General features: G+C 39.3%; 1 pseudogene; it reads left to right on the forward strand.

Annotated features, from left to right (window-relative positions):
• Positions 1 to 20597, forward strand: part of LOC139309996 (zinc finger protein 850-like) — a 247364-nt pseudogene that overhangs the window by 9858 nt on the left and 216909 nt on the right.

The following is a 20597-nucleotide window of genomic DNA, read 5'->3' on the forward strand; positions in this document are numbered from 1 at the left end:
TCTTTTCCCCTAAAGTTATTTTCATTTTCCTGTGAAGGTAATATCAGAGAAGAAGATGAAGATTCCAGGGAATTGTTCCAAAGGATCAGTTGTGGATACAATACAGAGAACCCTATAATTCTAATGGAAATAGAAAGCCATGAGAGAAACCAGTCAAATAATTACAATCAGGAAAATTCATCTTCTGTTCATGCAGCAACGAAAGCCTCTATGGCCCAGGAAGGAAAAATAAAAAACAAAAAATGTACAGAACTGTTCATAAAAAAATTAGATGTAGATAAATGTTATCAAACAGAAATGGAAGAAGAAGATTATATATGTAGAGACAATGGAAAAACTCATAAATGGACCCAGTCTCTTCCTCATAAAAATGAGTCCCATACATCTCAAAAAAGAACCCAAACAGGAGAGAAGCCACATAAATGCATGGAGTGTGGAAAGAACTTTAGTAGGAACAGTTCCCTTACATTTCATAAGAAGATCCACACAGGGGAAAGGCCTTATAAATGCATGGAGTGTGGAAAGTCCTTTGTTCGCAGAGCTAATCTTAGTTCACATACAAGAATCCACACAGGGGAGAAGCCCTACAAATGCACGGAGTGTGGAAAGAGCTTCTGTGAAAATTCTTCCCTTACTGTTCATAAACGAATCCATACAGGAGAGAAGCCCTATAAATGTATGGAATGTGGGAAAAGCTTCCCTAGGAGCAGTGACCTTGTTTTCCATAAAAAGATCCACACAGGGGAGAAGCCACATAAATGCCTGGAGTGTGGAAAGAGCTTTATTAAGAACTGTCAACTTATTTACCATAGTCGAATCCATACAGGGGAGAAACCCTACAAATGCACGGAGTGTGGAAAATGCTATACTGGCTGTAGTGGTCTTATTGCCCATAAAAAGACACACACACGGGAGAAGCCTTATAAATGCATTGAATGTGGAAATCGCTTCCCTAACAGCAGTGAACTTATTTTCCATAAAAAGATCCACACAGAGAAGCCACATAAATGTCTGGAGTGTGGAAAGAGCTTTATTAAGAACTGTCAGCTTATTGACCATAGTAGACTCCATATAGGAGAAAAGCCATATAAATGCACGGAGTGTAGAAAGAGTTTTTCTAGAAACCGTTACCTTAACATCCATAAAAAGATCCACACAGGAGAGAAGCCATATAACTGCACGGAGTGTGGAAAATGTTTTGCTAACTGTAGTAATCTTATTGCCCATAAAAAGACACACACACAGGAGAAGATTTATTAATGCATTGAATGTAGAAAGAGTTTCTCTACAAACAGTGATCTTAACACCCATAAAAGGATCCACACGGGAGAAGCCTTATAAATTTATGGTGTGTGGGAAAGGTTTTATTATGAACCATTCTCTTAATTCCCATATAAGGACCCACAGTGTAGATGCCAAAGAATTCTGTGAAATCTGGAAAAAGGATTTCACAGGATTTCAAGAGGCCCAATGGCCGAAAGTTCTCTATACAGATACATTTCAGTGAGGATTTGTTTAAATGTTAGATTTGGTGGTTGAAATATATGCATTTCCTAATTTCATTTATTGAATTAGGAAAGAGTTTTGGAGTGGGTTTTTTTGAGTCTGTTCTTGACAACTGGAAGCCCCAGAGAGATGGATTTACCAATGGAAATCAAAGGCTAGGCATGTGTTTTAAGTATCAACTGGATTTTTGTGGTGACTGTCATTTTAAGACCACTAATGCCATTTCATATTAATAAGAACATTTTTTCTTCATATTTGTCCCATCTTTGTTTGGATCATAATAAAGAAAGTCCAAATTCTCAATAAAATTTCAATTTTTGTGAGCAAGAATAATATAATTCAAGGGATAATATGGGAAGGGCATGAATCAGGAAGGACTTGCAGAAGTTATACCTAAATATAAATTACCAAAGTGCAAGTGATGCTAATGAAGATACCTTATGAATAGAACAGTTTAAGTAGCAACTCTTGCAGTTTAGCTGTCAGTAGATGTTATATAATGAATATATGAAGGACTTCTGGCGGTGACATCATGGTGGAGCGGAGCAAGTGAATGGGGCTCCATTCCCGTTGCCTAAATTTTTCTGCCTGGAAGCCCTAAAACGGGCACAGTTAATCCCAGAGGGATCAACAGGACAGAGGGGAAACTCAGAGGACATCGGGCAAGATTTCCGCCCCAAAGACAGCAGCAACTAAGAGATCGGAGCAGTTGATTGTATCTAATAACCAGTGACAGTGCAGGGAGGAGAAGACAGATTTAAAAAAAAAAAGAAACTCCAGATTTATACTTAAATGGACATTGGGCATGATATAGGATATGCTTTGTGATGGATTGGATGTGTGACTATTCTGGATTGGTGATTATAAAAACCCTACAACTTTATAAACTTTACGAACTCTAAAAATGGGAAAAACCTGTAAACTACAAGGAGAACAATAGCGCCATCTGGGGGGTTAGAGGAACTACAGAACTAACCCAAATGGTTTCATTTAGGAATTGATGCAATACTGAACTGACTTGCTGGATGGAATATAAAAAGAGAAAAGAAGGAGAAAACTGTGTCGAAGAAATTTGGAAAATATAAAGATATAGAAGATAATAGACATCAGGAGATAAAGACTAAATGAATTAACAATGAGGACCTGTTTGTATAAATACTAAATATATATAGTCCGCCTGGACTACTGCAACGCTCTCTACATGGGGCTCCCCCTGGGGTGCACCCGGAGGCTCCAGCTGGTCCAGAACGTGGCCGCGCGGGGGATTATGGGGGCGACGAGGCGCTCCCATGTGACACCTCTCCTGCGCGAGCTGCACTGGCTCCCGGTGGTCTTCCGGGTGCGCTTCAAGGTGTTGGTGACCACCTTTAAAGCGCTCCATGGCTTAGGGCCGGGGTACTTACGAGACCGCCTTCTGCCACCAATAGCCTCCCACCGGCCAGTACGCTCACACAGAGTGGGCCTCCTCAGGGTGCCGTCCGCCAGACAATGTCGGCTGGCGACCCCCAGGGGGAGAGCCTTCTCTGTGGTGGCGCCCACCCTCTGGAACAACCTCCCCCCAGAGTTACGTACAATAACAGACCTCCGGATTTTTCGTCGGGCCCTGAAAACCCATTTATTTCAACTAGCTGGGCTGGCTTGAGTCAAATTTTAAATTGATTTTAAATTGGAATAGTTTTAATTACGGCCAAGATACTTAATTACTTTAATCAGTTTTTAGATTTTGTATGTTTTGTATGTATGTCTAGTTTTTACTTTGGCTGTTCACCGCCCTGAGTCCTATATTGGAGAAGGGCGGTATAGAAATTTAAACAAACAAACAAATAAATAAATAAATAAATAGAGGGGCGGGGAAGTATACAGAATATTGAACTTTGATTATAGTAATATATATATAAAGAGGTCAATCTAAGTTGTCACAAGTAAGGATTGAAAGATAGTTTAAAATAGAGTAAATATTGTATGAACTATAGGAAATAGAATTAACTGAAATAATTGAAAAAATTGTATAAAATATATGTGATTAAGTTAGAGTTTGTTGTCTATTAAACATATATTTACATAGCCTTTATATATATTTATATATTCAGATAAACCTGTCTTAAAGTTTTAAAATATAAGAATATTATAACTATATTAATTCATGTACCAAACCTATATATTTACATAGCTGCTATATATATATTTACATAAACCTGCTTTAAAGTATAAAGATCTTATAACTATCAATTTACATAAATATATATTTAAGGCATATTGAAGGTATTATTAATGTACTATTGTTTAACAATTATAATTAGAATTGGAAAAAGAGAGAAAATATAATAGTGAAAGAGTGAGAGGGGGGCCTAAAGAGGAAACTTAAATACCCAAACTATTGTATGCTGTTTTGGAAAAACATTCTTCGAGTGGTGAAGATCACACGCACAACAACCATCACCAAGATAAGTAAGAAAGCATCTTCAAACCCTGCATCCACAACTTCATCACTCTCAAATCAGCGTTCAATAGAGAGCATGCTTGGACCGGAGAAATCAAGTTCAACATTGAACATACAGAGCATGCAAGCAACATTACTTATGATACAAGAAGCAATGACAAGGACACAGGAATCGATAGCAAAGAACCATGAAGAGATAAAAAGAAATCATGAAGAGATTAAGAACGACATGGGAGAAATGAAAGAAGACATCAGAAGAATGGGTGATAAAATAGGAAACATCCAACAAGCCATCACTAAGAATGAACAGAGAATACAAACGGTAGAGAGAGAAAAATGGAACAAACACGGAAAAAATTGAAACAATGGAACAGAAATGTATGCTCACCAGTAGGGACTTAGAGGAAGCGATTGTTTTCTTAGAGATGGAAAAAGTATCCTATTTCTTAAGGTTCCAAAACATAGTGGAAGAAAAGGAAGAAGACCTAGGTAAGACCATAGCAAAAATACTCGCAGACACATTACAGAAAAACAAGCAGGACATATGGAGAGATATAGATGAAGTGTACAGAGTACACACAAACTACACAAGGAGACATAGATTACCAAAAGAAGTATATGTGAGGTTTACAAAAAAGGCAATAAAGTACGAAATATACAAAAAAGCGAGGGAGGAACCTATAATATATAAAGGAAAAGAAATACAAATCCTGAGACAAATACCTAGGAGAGTGAGAAACCAGAGAAGACGCTACAATTCCTAACCACACAACTAATTAGATATAATGTGATGTTCAGATGGCTTGTTCCGGAAGGCATTTTGATTACCTGGCAGGAGAAGACATTCAAAATAGACACCCTTGATAAAGCCCACGAGTTCTTCGATCACCATTTCACAGCCGAGGAAGAACAAGAGAGTAGAGAAGAGGTAGAGAGCAGGAGTCAGGAGGAACATCAAATAGAGGACAATGAGGAAGAACGAGAAGAAAGAAGAAAACAGGAAAAAGAACGAGTAAAATGAGAGGGTGCAAGAGAAAAAATACAGAGGCAAGAAATACAAGAAAATTAAGAGCGGCATATAAGTAAAGAAATGGAGGAGGAAATTAAGATGTTTTCAATAAACATAAATGGACTAAACTCACCTGTAAAAAGAATACAAACTCTCACAAAACTACAAATGTATAAATATGACACAAAATGTATGTTTATAAATTAGTATATTAATATGTTAATATGTATAAAGGATAATGGAACCACACGTATAGATATATAGATGCATGGGGGGGAAATGGATATACAGCGGATGTATATTGATGCGGAAATGTTGCAAAGAGGAAAATGGTTTAAAAAATTTAAAAACTGTTTAATTAAAAAATATTAAAAAGAAGTTATATAATGAATTGCAAGATGTTGAAACAGGAAATGTCTTGGGATATTGTGCTAAATTACAGGAATGTTCAAAATGGAAACATCTGGTGACTGGATAATACCAGATACTCTAATTTATGCTTAATGCTACAAAAAACCTCACTGGATTTACAATCTCCAACTCGATGTATTCAGTATGGACAAAGGGCTCACCTGAGAATGTATCCCAGTATTGAGCTGGAAAATTACTGCTCTAGGAGAGATGTAATCAGGCAGACATTTAATAGGTGTTGTTTCCCCAAGAAGCATAAAGAAATGCATCTCTTCAAGACAAAATGTTTTAAATCTTTCTTCCTCTATAGCAGAAATGAGAATGGGAACTTAGTCAGGAGTATGAGGAGACGAGAAAATAATCCACTCTTCAATTCATATGAAAAATGAATTGCCTTCGTATGGTGATATGAGGGCTAAGGAAAAGTCCACATTTAATGTGAATGAAAATGTATATCAATGGTTGATAAATGTATATCAATGGTTATATCAATACCTGCAATCTCTCCTTCACTGGACAGTTTGTGGTACTGAATGGGAAAGCTGGACAAACTGTCAGAAAACAATGAGACTTCACTGTCTGAAAATCAAGGGTTGCGGGCTTCATGCAGCCAGCCATGGCACAGAATTCCTCAAAACAGCTCCAGTAATAGACGGTTATGCATAAGGAAGGTTGAGAAATGCCTATGGAGATTCTCGTATCTATGGTTCTATAATACAACAGCTGTAGCCCCTTCTTCACTGGAAAGTTTGTTGTGCAGAAGGGGAAAGCTGGCAATGAGGGAAAAATGCAATTTGTGGCGCTCCAAGAGTGGCTAAGTGAAAGCTGAGAGAACTTCCAGATAAGAATGAGACCTCCCTGTCTGAAAATCCAGGGAAGAGTCCTTCATGCAGCCAGCCAGGGTACCAAATTCCTCAAAGCAGCTCCAGTAATTGAGGATTATGATTGGGGAAGGGAGGGGAAAGCCCCCTGACAAATGCCTGTGGAGATTCTCATACATCCAGGTCATGGTTCTCCCAAAACTACTTTTCCAAAAGGCAACTGGATTTTCTTCGTGTTTTCTTGAAAACATTCCGCTTCTCATCCAAGAAGCATCTGAATTCAGCTGCTTCTTCAGAACCGAAGATGCTCCTTGGCTAAGAAGTGAAACATCTTCAAGAAAATAGAAAGTCCAGTTGACTTTTGAAAAAGTACCTCTGGCATTCTCTTCTTTAAAAAAGTTCAATCAGACCTCCTAACTTTGCAAGATTTTTTTTTCCCCGAGAAGTTGGAAGGTGTGATTGTATTTTTTAAAAAACACATGTGGTCATCTTTTGTTTTGTTGCCCTGCATGCCGGAGAACACAGCTGGAAAGCAGGTTAGTGAGAGAATTAGGGTTGCTCTGGGGTGGGATGGGGTGGGAGTGAGGATTTTGCATTATGATTGCTCTGGGATGGGGTAGGAATGAGGATTTTGTATTATGGTTGCTCTGGGGTGGGCTGGGAGTGAGGACCTAAGCCACCTTGGAGGGGTGGTGAAGAAGAGACCTATTGATGACCTATTGTATTACTGATTGTTGGGTTACTGATTGATTGTTTTTGTTAAATAATTATCTAAAATAGTTGATTATTCCAAACTATCAAAATGACAAGTAATATAAATTCAAATAAAACAGGGAGGAAAACCCCATCATCAGCACCATCATAATCAGCGGTGTCATTAGCAGCATCAAGCCCAGCAAGTCAGTGCTCCATAGACACCATGTTGCAGAATGAAAAATTAAACTCCTTTCAGTCAGAGATGAAAAATATGATTCAAGCATTACAGGAATCATTACAAGGAGCTATGGCTAAGAATCATGAAGACATGGCAGATAGGATGCAAAAGATGGAACAAAAAAATGGAAGATAAAATAGACAATATCGAACAAATAATTACTAAAAATGAACAACGGATCCAGAAAGTGGAAGAAGAGACAGAGCAAACATATAAGAAAATAGAAGAGATGGAGAATAGATTAACTAAGGTAGATCATGATCTTGAATGATCCATAATTATGTTGGAGATGAATAAGGTAGAATATTTTCTAAGATTCCAGAAAGTTGAGGAAAAAGGGGAAGATCTTGCGGAAAAAAGAGCAGAATTACATAATTAAGGAAATAAACTCAAATCTTCTCTTTCTCTCTCCCTTCCTCCCTCCCTCCCTCTTGTCATCCATTTGATTTAGAGATTGGACAACCACTTGAATAGATTGATATAGTATCTCCTGCTTGAGTAGGGGGTTGAACTAGAACACCTCCAGGGTCCCTTCCCGTTCTATTATTCTCATTTGTATTGTTGAAGCTGCAGTCTTAGTTGTGAAACGGTTGGGAGAGTTCTCAAGATTGGTCATTCTCTTAATGAAGAAATGGTCAGGTTTATTTTTATTTTATTTATAAAAGTTATATTGTCATCCACATAACATTTGTAACTCTGGGTGGCTTATAGTTAAAACATAAACCGCGATGGTGTAGTGGTTAGAGTGCAGTACTGCGGATGACTACTGCTGATCACTGGCCGCCAGCAGTTTGGCAGATCGATTCACACCAGGCTGAAGGTTGACTCAGCCTTCCATCCTTCTGAGGTTGGTAAAATAAGGACTCAGATTGTTATTTATTTATTTATTTATTTTATTTTATTTATTTATTTATTTATTTATTTATTTATTTATTTATTTATTTATTTATTTATTTATTTATTTTAAATTTATATACCGCCCTTCTCCCTAAGGACTCAGGGCGGTGTACAGCCAGAATTAAAAAACATAAAATACAAATATTAAAAAACAATTAATATATATATATATATAAATTTGGCCCAAAATTAAAAATACAAACTAATTAAAACATTTAAAATTTCTTCTTAAGCCATATTGTTGGAGACAATATGCTGACTCTGTAAACTGCTTAGAGAGGGCTGTGAAGCGGTATATACCATATTTTTCTGAGTATAAGGCGCACTTTTTACTGCATTATTTTGATATTACATGTTCTTTTGTATTCAGATCTGGTCTTAGGTAAATAATATAGCACTTAGGGAAAAATATAAAGCTCACTAAGCCAGCATTGGAGGCCAAGATGGAAAAGACCTGTACGGCCACCATGTATTTTCCTTTGGTGCTTAGGTAGGTGGGCACGAAAGACACCCAAACACTGCAGAAGACCAGCATGCTAAAGGTGATTAGCTTGGCTTCGTTGAAGGCCCCAGGGAGATTCCTGGCCAGGAAAGCCACAGTGAAGCAGATGGCAGCCAGGAAGCCCATATAACCAAGAGCAGAGTAAAACATGGTGACAGACCCTTCACTGCATTGCAGAATGATCTCCCCTGACTGGGAATACATGTCAGAGTCTGGGAATGGGGGAGAAATGCCCAACCAAATGCTGCAGATGACAACTTGGACACCGGAGCAAGAAACGATGATGGAGTTGGCCAAGCTTTTTCCCAGCCATCTCTGCACTTTATTTCCTGGTTTAGTGGCCAAGAAGGCTAACACCACTGTTATTGTTTTGGCCAAGATTGAAGAAATGGCAATAGAGAAGATGACACTGAAAACGGTTTGACGGAGAAGGCAGGTCTGTTTTGTTGGTCGCCCAATGTACAGAAAGGAGGTCAAGATGGAAAGCAGCAGGGAGACCAGGAGGATGAAGGAGAGGTCCCGATTGTTGGCTTTGATGATAGGAGTTTCCAGGAATTTAATGAATATTCCCAAAACAAAGCCTGTGATTAAAAACATGAACAGGGTAATGGAAGCTAAGATGATCCCCAGAGTTTCTTTATAAGAAAGGAAATTTTTAATCTTGGGAATACAGTGAATCCGTTTGATGTTTGGATGCCGATCTTCTAGACATTTGGTGCATTTCTGCGCATCTGAAAAGAGCAAGCAAGAGCAAGGATTTCCCGTTAAGCATATACTTAAATAAAATGCAATGATCATGTGAAATTTGTGTGGATGACTGAATGTGGATGAAATTAATATGTATCTTCATTTTGCTCTAGATAGAAGAAGAACCATGAATGAATGAATGAATGAATGAATGAATGAATGAACGAACGAATTTGCCACCCTTCTCATTTTAAAGTGACTCTGGGAGGCCTACAACATAACACATAATTTCATCCTAATTTCATTTTTCTTTTCTTTCTTTTTATTTTTTAATATCTCCCTTTCCCCTTTTGTAGGGAAGGAAGGAAAGAAAGAAGAGAGGGAGGGAGGTCCACGGTTTTAACATTCCACTGCTAAACTTGTTAAAAATAAAAGCCCAGCCTTTTATCAGTGCTTTAGGGACCAGTCAAATCCTGTCTAGAATGAAATGAAGCATAGGTGAAGGTCTACTTAGTAGAGCTTCCATCAGCACTTCTGTGCTCTGCTCTTCCCCAATTAGGATTTAATCCAGGAATTGAAATGGGAATTTTATTCAGGAAGTCTAATCTCTGTTCAGTATCAGGACCACAATTTGAGATTCCTCTCATTTGGATTGTGAACACAGAAAGGAGGATTAGGAAATGGGACAGGCACACAGAGAGGTTTCTGGGTTCTGGAAAAATCAAAGACAGTTCCCTGCCTCTTAGCAATTATGGAAATTTAAGACCAGGACCAATAGCTGTATAAAGAAATGGTTCCATACAAACATGGTTGTAAGAATCTGATCAATGACCCAGTCAAGATCTGCAAATAGCAGTTGGAAAGATGAAAGCTGCATTGTAAGATTGAAAGAGCAACAGATTCCATCTCTTTCTTAAACTTGTCCTTTTAATGTCCTATCACAGTTTAGCCTTCAATATAATTTCTTACAATTAATTAGGAAATTAATATATGTAGCAAAACCTATCATAATTGTTTGTTATGGGAAAATGTTGGTGTATATGCTTTTCTCAAATGTCAATCCCTTTCTTCTGGGGTTACCCACCTTCCATGGTGGAGATGGTTCCTTCGGCACAAGGGAGACAGTCATAGCAGCAGATGGGCTTCCCTTCCAGAGCCACTTTCACGAATCCAGGACGACAACTTTCCACACACCTGGAAGGAGGCAGGGGCTGAACAGAGAAAACATCCAGAATGTCAGCATCCCAGCACTGACATATATAAGGAGAGGAGAAGCTTGAACTTTTGCCTACTTAATTTCTTTGAAGATTCTGTCTCCTCGGAGATGGGAGGAGGGAGACATTCCTGTGATCTGACAGAGAAGGGATGAGGAAAGTGGCTTGGAAGATAGCCAATGAGGATTGGGGATAGCCAATGAGAATTGGGGATCGGAAAGGAAGGGATTATGGGGCAAAGGTCGGTACTGACCGCAAAAGAGCCAGGGAATCACGAATCACGAATTTATGTCAAAAAAAGAGGAGAAAAGAGGGATTAGAAATCTCCAGTTCCAATTTTAACTTTTCCATGTAAAAAAAGTGGAGCTCATCAAATTTATTTGGCTGAATGTTGTTTCCTTCTTTCTCTCTTCTAATTCTAATTCTTATCTCTACAATTTTTAGTTTAGAATCTAAATTTAAATATTAAATTATTCAAAAGAAGGTCTCGTGGTTTCTCTGGTTTGTGAAATGAATTATCTTGCCCCTGTGAATTAACTCTCTATCCCTTTTCACAAGTCTATAAAGTTTTCACTCTTTGATCAATCAGAATACAGCTGGAAGGGACCTTGGAGGTCTTTTAGTCCAACCCCCTACTCAAGCAGGAGACCCTATACCATTTCAGACAAGTGGTTGTCCAGTCTCTTCTTAAAAACCTCCAGTGATGAAGCACCCACAACTTCTGAAGGCAAAGCTGTTCCACTGCTTAATTGTTCTCACTGTTAGGAAGTTTCTCCTTAATTGAAGGTTGATTTTCTCCTTGATTAGTTTCCATCCATTGTTTCTTGTCTTGCCTTCTGGTACTTCAGAAAATAAATTGACCCCCTTTTCTTTGTGGCAGACCCTCCAATATTGGAATACTGCTATCATGTCACCCCCCTAATCCTACTTTTCCCTAAATTAGCCATCTCCAATTCGTGCAACAATTCTTCCTATGTTTTAATCTCCAGGCTTTTTAATCATTTTAGTGGCTCTTCTCCGCACTTTTTCCAAAGTCTCAACATCTTTTTTGTAATGGGGTAACATTACACCTTTCTTTCTCCCTTTTCCCTTCTCACTTATATAGCCTCTTGCCTTGTTGTCCATTACTCTGAGCAGCTAACAACAGTAAAAAAAAATTAAAGTCAATATTGGAGATGGAAAAAGCACTCATCTATTCAACCATTCCAATCATTAAGGAGACTATTGTTTTTAGACACCTGCACATCTAACCCAAGAAGAACCAAAGAAAATTGAGGTGATAGCCAAAGCCCATCCTGCCAAATTTATTATTTATTTTATTATTGCGATTTATATGCCGCCTTTCTCCCTGGGGACTCAAGGCGGCTTACAAAATGACAAATTCCAATACAAATCACAATGAAATAAAATTAAAATCAGTGACCCTATTAAAAGCAGTTTAAAATTATGGCAGTGTACCCCCCAAACGGATCAATTGAGTTGACGAAAGAGCCACGTCTTCAGCTCACGACGGAAGGAAAGAAGGTCGGGGGCTGTCCTGAGCTCGGTGGGCAATCCATTCCAGAGGGTCGGGGCTCCCACAGAGAACGCCCTCCTCCTGGGGGCCATCAGCCGACATTGTTTGGCCGACGGCACCCTGAGGAGGCCGACTCTGTGAGAGCGCACAGGACGGTGGGAGAGTGGCTGAAGATGGTCCTGCAAGTACCCCGGGCCTAAGCCAAATACTGCAATCCTCTTGGTAAGAGCTTTAGGAAGAGTAAAATGATATGTTTTCCCCACCTTGTTCAGCACTTCCAACCTTTTGATAGCTCTCTGATCGATCATGAACTTGAAATTCAAGGATCCTTGTCTTTCTAGACTCCCACATTTCACTCTGCTAACAGACATATTGGAGGAAATCACCCAGTTCACAATGTCCAGATTGGCCACCAGCTCTCCATTCCTATCCAAATATAACACTCCTATGGAATTATTGTAAAACTGAGAAGTTTGAAAGGGAGTATGAAGCTGGATGGAAGAGAAAATGGGTAGGTTTAGACAGGACTGTATGTAGACAGAAAAAACTACAGTAAGACCCCTTAGTGTGAGACCTGGAAACCATCTTTTACAGCTGGGCTTTCAGGCATGCCACATTTCCTACTGTGGGAAATAGGGAGGGGGGGATTGTATAGAGTATGGATGACATGTAGTCAAAATAACATTCTTTTCTCAGAGAATCAAGGCCAAGCTGCATGAGGTCACTGGGAGGTATCTTCAGTTTTGGATGGTGCCTGATTGGCAATGTGATGGACATGTGGGTGCTCGGCAGGGACTTGAACTTCCTTTTGGGTGGGGAAAACCTGGAAGCTTTCAGATTTGGGTTTTCCCAGATGTGCCAATATGACATCTTCAATAAAATGGAACTTTGAGGAAATTCAAGCCTCGGAATCTTCTTTTGTTGGGGGTGTTACTTGGAACCCTGACACTTAGTTTGTGCTGTGGATGAATGGACACACACACAGTGAAAGTTTCAGATTTATTTCTCAATCATTTACAGACAATTTAAAAACATTTAATTTCTAATTCTAGGATCTACTAACTTGCAGGGTAATTGTCTTTCAACTGGACCAACGCTGAGACGGGTCAGAGACTCACTCGGACAAGTTTTCAAACTCATTAACAATAAATTAGCATTTCTGAAATCCTTGCAGATTCTTGTCTCACTTCTTTCAAGGGCCTGGCTGGAATCCTAAAAGCCTCTCTAAGTTTTGCTTCCTCTCCCCCCATCAGTTTATATGAAAAGAAAATGGAGCATGCCCATTTGAATGCTAAAATATTTTATTTGAAAAATAATTTAAAACAATTTACTGTCAGGATTCTCACCTGCTGCACCAGCCATAGTTTGGCAGATGCCAGTCTACCGTATGCAATGGGGGAGGGAGGGGGATAAGGGGGATTGAAACTACTCATTGTGCTGTGTCGTGCGAACGGTCAGCTGTTCCAAGGTTATCCCATGGAATACAACACTCTCCAGCCCGCCAAGCCATGGATTGTTACCAAAACAATTTGATTCAATGTAATTGGACAATGAGAGATAACCAAGGGGAAAGATGGGGAGAAGGGAAGAGTTAACCAGATGCTTTGGGTGGGGAAGTTCAGATCCGGCTTTGCTACGCTATAATATTTGACTTTAGGAAACTATGTTTTCATTAACAATGGATTCAAGAGTCTTTCTTTTCTAATTGACTAAGTTGGGACAGCTGACAGTTACTAACTAAAGAGAAGAAGTGACTAATGCAAAAGAGAGAGGAACAGAATGTTTTCATTCAATGTACTTTCTATATATAAAAAAATTCAACTAATTTTTCAGAATAACTATTCAGTTCTGACACTTATAAAATTGATTCTTATCTTCAAGAGGAAAAACATAACAAAGAAAAACAATTACCTGCCAAGCTTTCAACCATGGAATTTCCATGTTTTTACCATCGTTATTCCTTGTCCTTTTAGAACGAGATAAAAAGGCTGCATGTAACGTCTGTGCCACAGCCCAGACTGTATTGTAAGTGAAATAGTTGTCTATTGACAAAATACGATCAATTAGCTCCTGGGGCAGAACTTCCAGTTCTTCACTTTCTCTGCACTGTCTCCAGATTTTAACTGAAAAGTCATCCTTGGCATAGAAACGTGTAAAAGATCTCTCTGAAAAGTCTTGCACTGTAGAGTAGAAATGCCGAGATACAGCATAGTTTGCTGTTTGCTTTGTTTTCATAGGAAAGGAAAAAATGCTATGGATTTGTCCGATGAGCTTGGCGATTTCTGTTAAATATAAGTGTAAGTCACTCAGCAAAGTTGTCATTAGGACCTTGCCTTTAACAGGTTCCTTAAAACCTTCAATGGCTCTATGAATAAGTAATAACTCAACTGCTATTGAATCCATCTCTGCACCATAAAGAAAGACATTCACTTGTCTCCAAGTGTGGTATGTGTCAGGAAGCTTGAAGAGTTTCTTGCTAATTATGGAAAAGGTTTCTGATAAAACTGGACAAATGTCATTCCTTATCAGCACGGCGGTCATCGTCCTCATGAATTTCTGTCCCTGATTAGTGTCTGGAGCAATCAGACCAATCAAGGTCCACCGGAAATGAAGGAGCACTTTGACCATCCCTGGGTACTGGACTCCTTCAGAGGGGAGCATTGGGTAGAAGAAAGGAAATTGGCTTTTGTCATTCAGAACCTGGGAAGTAAAAGTGTAACTGATCTAAAAAGAAAGAAGAAGGAGGAGGAGGAGGAGGAGGAGGAGGAGGAGGAGGAGGAGGAGGAGAAGGAGAAGGAGAAGAAGAAGAAGAAGAAGAAGAAGAAGAGGAGGAGGAGGAGGAGGAGGAGGAGGAGGAGGAGGAGGAGGGGAGGAGGAGGAGGAGGAGGAGGAGAAGAAGAAGAAGAAGAAGAAGAAGAAGAAGAAGAAGAAGAAGAAGAAGAAGAAGAAGAAGAAGAAGAAGAAGAAGAAGAAGAAGAAGAGGAGGAGGAGGAGGAGGAGGAGGAGGAGGAGGAGGAGGAGGAGGAGGAGGAGGAGGAGGAGAAGGAGAAGAAGAAGAAGAAGAAGAAGAAGAAGAAGAAGAAGAAGAAGAAGAAGAAGAAGAAGAAGAAGAAGAAGAAGAAGAAGAAGAAGAATTTTATTTGATATTCATTAATATTCAAAAGTTAGGATAACTATACTGGCTGTACATTCACTTTCTACACTGATGGCTCTTAGTTTCACACGTTGTTTCTTTGTTCATTGGTTTCTTTGAATTTGAAAAATTCTCCACGAATCAGAAAGCCCCTAATCTGGGCTGGCTTCATGATAGGCAGGAATATGGCTGCTCTAAACTTTCTCTCTTATTGGATAACCAGATCCTTTATTTTTAATGCTGCAGGATCCAATCTGGGTTAATCAACGGGATCAGAGGTTTAGTCTTCCGAGCTTTTAAACTCATGCTGGAGCCCATCCTCAGGTTTGGGCTGTTCTATGTGTGGTATTTATATGATGCCTATTGTTTGTTTGTTTGTTTGTTTGTTTGTTGTTTGTTTGTTTCTTTGTTTGTTTATTTTGTTGAGTACATATTAGATAATATATAAGTATAAACATGAATTGAATACGTAAAATGAATACGTAAAATGACTATTGGGGGTGAGTCTTTACCCCCCACAGAGAGGGCTTGCAATCTGGGCGTTCTCCTGGATGCATGGCTGTCTTTAGAAGAACATATGACGGCCGTGGCCAGGGGGGCTTTTTATCAGGTTCGCCTGATTCGCCAGTTGCAGCCCTTTCTGGATCGCAATGCCTTGCGCACAGGTCACTCACACCCTTGTCACCTCCCGACTGGACTACTGTAATGCTCTCTACATGGGGCTCCCCTTGAAAAAGCACCCGGAGGCTCCAACTGGTCCAGAATGTGGCCGCGCGGGTGGTTATGGGTGCAACTCGTTGTGCCCACGTGACACCCCTCCTGTGTGAGCTGCACTGGCTCCCAGTGGTCTTCTGGGTGTGATTCAAGGTGTTGGTTACCACCTTTAAAGCACTCCATGGCATTGGACCTGGGTATCTTTGAGACCGTCTTCTGCCACCAGTAGCCTCCCACCGGCTAGTCCATTCCCACAGAGAGGTTCTCCTCAGGGTGCCATCAGCCAAATTATGTCAGCTGGTGACACCCAGGGGGAGGGCCTTCTCTGTGGGAGCCCCTGCCCTTTGGAATGAACTGCCCCCGGAAGTGCGTAAGATCTCCGATCTCCGTGTATTTCGCTGTGCCCTCAAAACCTTGTTGTTCCGCCAGGCTGGGCTATCAATGTAAAGATTTTAATTGGTTTTAAATATGGGATTTTAAATTTGGGGGTTTTATAATTGAGCCAATTATTTAATAATTTTAAATTATTTTTAAATTTTGTCTGTCTTTGTGCTTTTAATCAGGCTGTACACCGCCCTGAGTCCTTCGGGAGAAGGGCGGTATAGAAATAAATAAATAAATAAATAAATAAATAAATAAATAAATAAATAAATAAATAAATAAATACATACATACATACATACATACATACATACATACATACATACATACAATTAAAGGGAACATTAGGACAGGGATGGTAGGCATGCTGGTGTTCTTATGCACGCCCCTTACAGACCTCTTAGGAATGGGGTAAGGTCAACAGTAGACAGTTTTAGGTTAAAGGTTTGGGGGTTTTATGACGTTTTAGTTTGTTGATAGGGGTGTTGATGACTGGCTATTAAGTCGTTGGCTTTGTTTCCTTGTGCTGCCAAGCCCTCGCCACCTCAATACTTGATAAGCTGTTGATAAATCAGCACTCCTATTGTCTGATGAGGGGCCCATTTCCCAGATTTCAATCACTTCCCTGGCTGTTTTTGAGCCTGCAGGCTACTTCTGCTGACTGCTGGTTGCCTGCAATTTGGTAGTTGAGATCTCAACAGGCTCAAGGTTGACTCAGCCTTCCATTCTTCTAAGGTCAGTAAAATGAGGACCCAGATTGTTGGGGGCAAGAGGCTGACTCTGTAAACCGCTTAGAGAGGGCTGTAAAAGCACTATGAAGCATTATATAAGTCTAAGTGCTATTGCTATTGCTATGTCCTTGTTCATTGCAGTGTGAGTCTATCAATGAGTTAGGGCAGGGTTGTTAAACTCAATTTCTTTGAGGGCTGCATCAGGGTTGCATTTGATCTTGGGGGGTCGGGGTGGGCATGGCCTGAGTGGGTGTGGCCAGCTTGACATCATCCATATCGGGAGTGCCTGTGAAGGCCTGAGTCCTCTGCCAACGAAAACGGGCTTCCAAGCTCTGTTCTACTGTGATGGCTTCCTGCAACCCTCTGCCAGAGAAAATGGAGTTTGGGAGATCCGCACATGGCCCTCCCAAGCTCTGCTTTCACCGGCAGAGGCACCATGGGCTGGTCCTTTGCTGTTTCTAGAGCAGCCACGCAGGCCAGATCTAAGCACCCCGCAGGCCGGATCCGGTCCCCGGGCTTTGAGTTTGACACCCCTGAGTTAGGGTCTCCTTTATTCTTTATTTACAAGAGAGGAGATCTGAAAGCTGCATAACTAAACCTTTTTCCCTATTAAAATCAAACCTGTGGGATTTTGTAGATGCCCAACATGGTCGAAATTTGGATGGAGATGTCACTCTTGGCTCCTTCCAGAACAGCCACTGTGTTTCTCTGTCTCCCACAACTGTAGTTGGGGACATTGGCCTCCCCGTCTGAAAGCAGGTCCAGCAAAGCATCCGAAGTCTTTTCTGCATTGAAATAATTTTCGTAGACAGTGTAACCCAGGGTGATGTTGGGTAAGAGATTGGAATCCTGGTTGATCTCCTGGGTGGCAAAAAGATAGGATAGAACTTTCCAATATTCTGGCTTTGTTTTCCTAGAAATATAAATGTATTAGAGCACAATAAATAAAAATAATGTTTTATTCAATCTCTTTTTACAAAAATGCTTCTAATCCACCAAAGCCCAAGTGCCCCTCTGAATGATTGCCACATTTCTAAAAAATATTAACATAAAAACAATTAGTTGTATTAATAAATATTATTAGATCAATTTCAAAGCCGCAATTCCACAATTCCAATTGGCAGAAGTTAGTTTCTTAATATTTAGAAGTTAAAATTGTCTATGTTAAAGAGGGAATCAATAAATAAAAAGGTTAGAAAGGACCAGTCACACCACCAAATAAATACACTAAGATACTCAATGAGCATCTGGGACTATTAACAAAGCCAATTTTTGTACACTTTTACATTTTGAAGTTTCCAGAGTGGAGGATTAGTTTACAGTGAAATCATAAGGTTATGATTTTTCATGTTTCCATTCAATTGTGTCCAATTTTTCAGAAGTGGTTTTGATATTGGCTTCTTCCTTTCAGGAACATTGCCTCATAAGATTGAATTTAGAAGACTTCTGGTGGTGACATCATCGCGGAGCGGGAGAAAGGGAATGGAGCTCCGTACCCAAATCCTGAAAATTCTTCATCAGGAGCTCTTTAAGGGCAATACCGATCCCATAGAGATTGGGAAACTAAAGAGGAAGCTCTGAAGACACTGGACAAAAAGCAATCGCCCGAGCGGACAGGAGCAACCCTCTTAAATCCGGTGAAGAAAGAGTCTGCCTTTAAGACAGATTGGGAGCAATGACAGCTGCATAAGAAGGAAGCAAAAAGTGGAAAACGACAGCTTTGTTTGGTAGCGAAGATAACCCCAGAAGGAGGTGAGAAATATTTTGTGGATTGGAGGCATGGAGAGAGTAAGGGTCTAAGGAGAAGGACAAAGCATGTCCGGAAAAGAGACACCTAAAATGGAGTAGAGCGCAGAGCGGTGAGACGGATCTGAGAAAGCCTAGCATAAAACAGGAAGAGTCCAATAAGTGGATTCTGTAAAGCATGAGGAATTGACACTAACTGCGAGAGGATCTTAAGGATTGTGAAAAGTAGAGTGTGGAGAAGTGGAGATTGGAGAATATGAAGATAGCCAGTAGGAGACTGACTATTATTACAACTTTAAAGGAAGTATATTTTTGAAATATTATAACTTTGAAAATCAGGCTATTGGAGATATAGAAGCAAATAAGGAAAGAAAAGGTGATATTGTGTGGAAGTGAAGACTTGATTAAAGAACTGAGTAAGACTGATGCAACATTGCCTCATATAGATTTACACAGAGACTGGATGACAGGAAGAAACGGTTTGGAGAAAGAAATAAGAAACAAGAAACAAGAAAGGAATTAACTGATATATTTGAACACTGATAATTATAAACAATAAGAAAGAATTGAAAAAGTAAATTGTAATAGATTAATGAATTATAAATTATAGATTTATAGATTTAAAGAATAAGTGAATAATTTAAAGTTATTTATAAACATATATAAAGATAGATATTGATTGAGATTTAAAGAGGTGATAAAATATTGAGAGATAAAAACTGTATATTGATAGTAACTGTGAACAGATAAAATAATTTAAGAATATTATCAACCATATTAGATATCATATAACTTTAGAGTAAGCTTGTATATAGAATTTATAGACTGATATAATGTTGGGTAGTTAGATATATATAGAATAAACTTTTCTAGAAAATACAGACAGAATAAATAACCAGTATATAAAAACGTGTGTATAAAAGTATTTTGTTGTTATTTACTATATGATATTGTGGAAGAACTTTACTCAAGTGATAAGAATGTCAAGCATGGCAACTATAACTAAAGTAGGGAAAAAAACAGCCACAATTCTTCCACCTATAGCTGCATCACCATCAAACCAGAGAACCATAGAAAATATGCTGGGAAACGAAAAAGAAAAATCAGAATTGACAGTGAATAGGCAGAGTATGCAGAGTATGCTGCAAATGATACAAGAAACATTAATGAAAACACAGGAGAAAATTGCTGACAATCATGAAAAGATGAAAATACACCGTAAGAAAATTAAAAATGAAATTGGAGAAGTGAAAGATGATATCAAAAATATGAATGATAAAATAGAGAATATCCAACAAGTGATGATGGAAAATGAACAAAGAATTAAAAAAATGGAAACAAAAATGTATCAAGTGGACAATAAAATGGAAATGATGGAGCAGAAGTCTCTGCAGCTAAATAGGGAGCTGACAGAATCAATTGCGTTTTTGGAAATGGAGAAAGCTTCATATTTTTTACGATTTCAAAATATCGTGGAAGAAAAAGATGAAGAGTTGGGAGAAAAGGCGGAGATCCTGGTGGAACTATTGCAAAGAGATAAGGCAGAAGTAAGAGGACAGATAGATGAAATTCACTGTGTGCACACAAATTATGCATGAAGACATTTTTAAAAACTTCCAGTGTTGGAGCATTCACAACTTCTGAAGGCAAGTTATTCCACTGATGAATTGTTCTCACTGTCAGGAAATTTCTCCTTAGTTCTAAATTGCTTCTCTCCTTGATTAATTTCCACCCATTCCTTCTTGTCCTCAGGTGCTTTGGAGAATAGCTTTACTCCATCTTCTTTGTGGCAACCCCTGAGATATTGGAACACTGCTATCATGTCTCCCCTAGTCCTTTTTTTCATCAGACTAGACATATCCAGTTCCAGCAACCGTTCTTCGTATGTTTTAGCCTCCAGTCCCCCAGTCATCTTTGTTGCTCTTCTCTGCACTCTTTCTAGAGTCTCCACATCT

The sequence above is a fragment of the Pituophis catenifer genome, unplaced genomic scaffold (genome assembly GCF_029215685.1).
Source record: "Pituophis catenifer annectens isolate HBS135680 unplaced genomic scaffold, rPitCat1.0.hap2 SCAF_2, whole genome shotgun sequence".
Taxonomy (NCBI): domain Eukaryota; kingdom Metazoa; phylum Chordata; class Lepidosauria; order Squamata; family Colubridae; genus Pituophis; species Pituophis catenifer.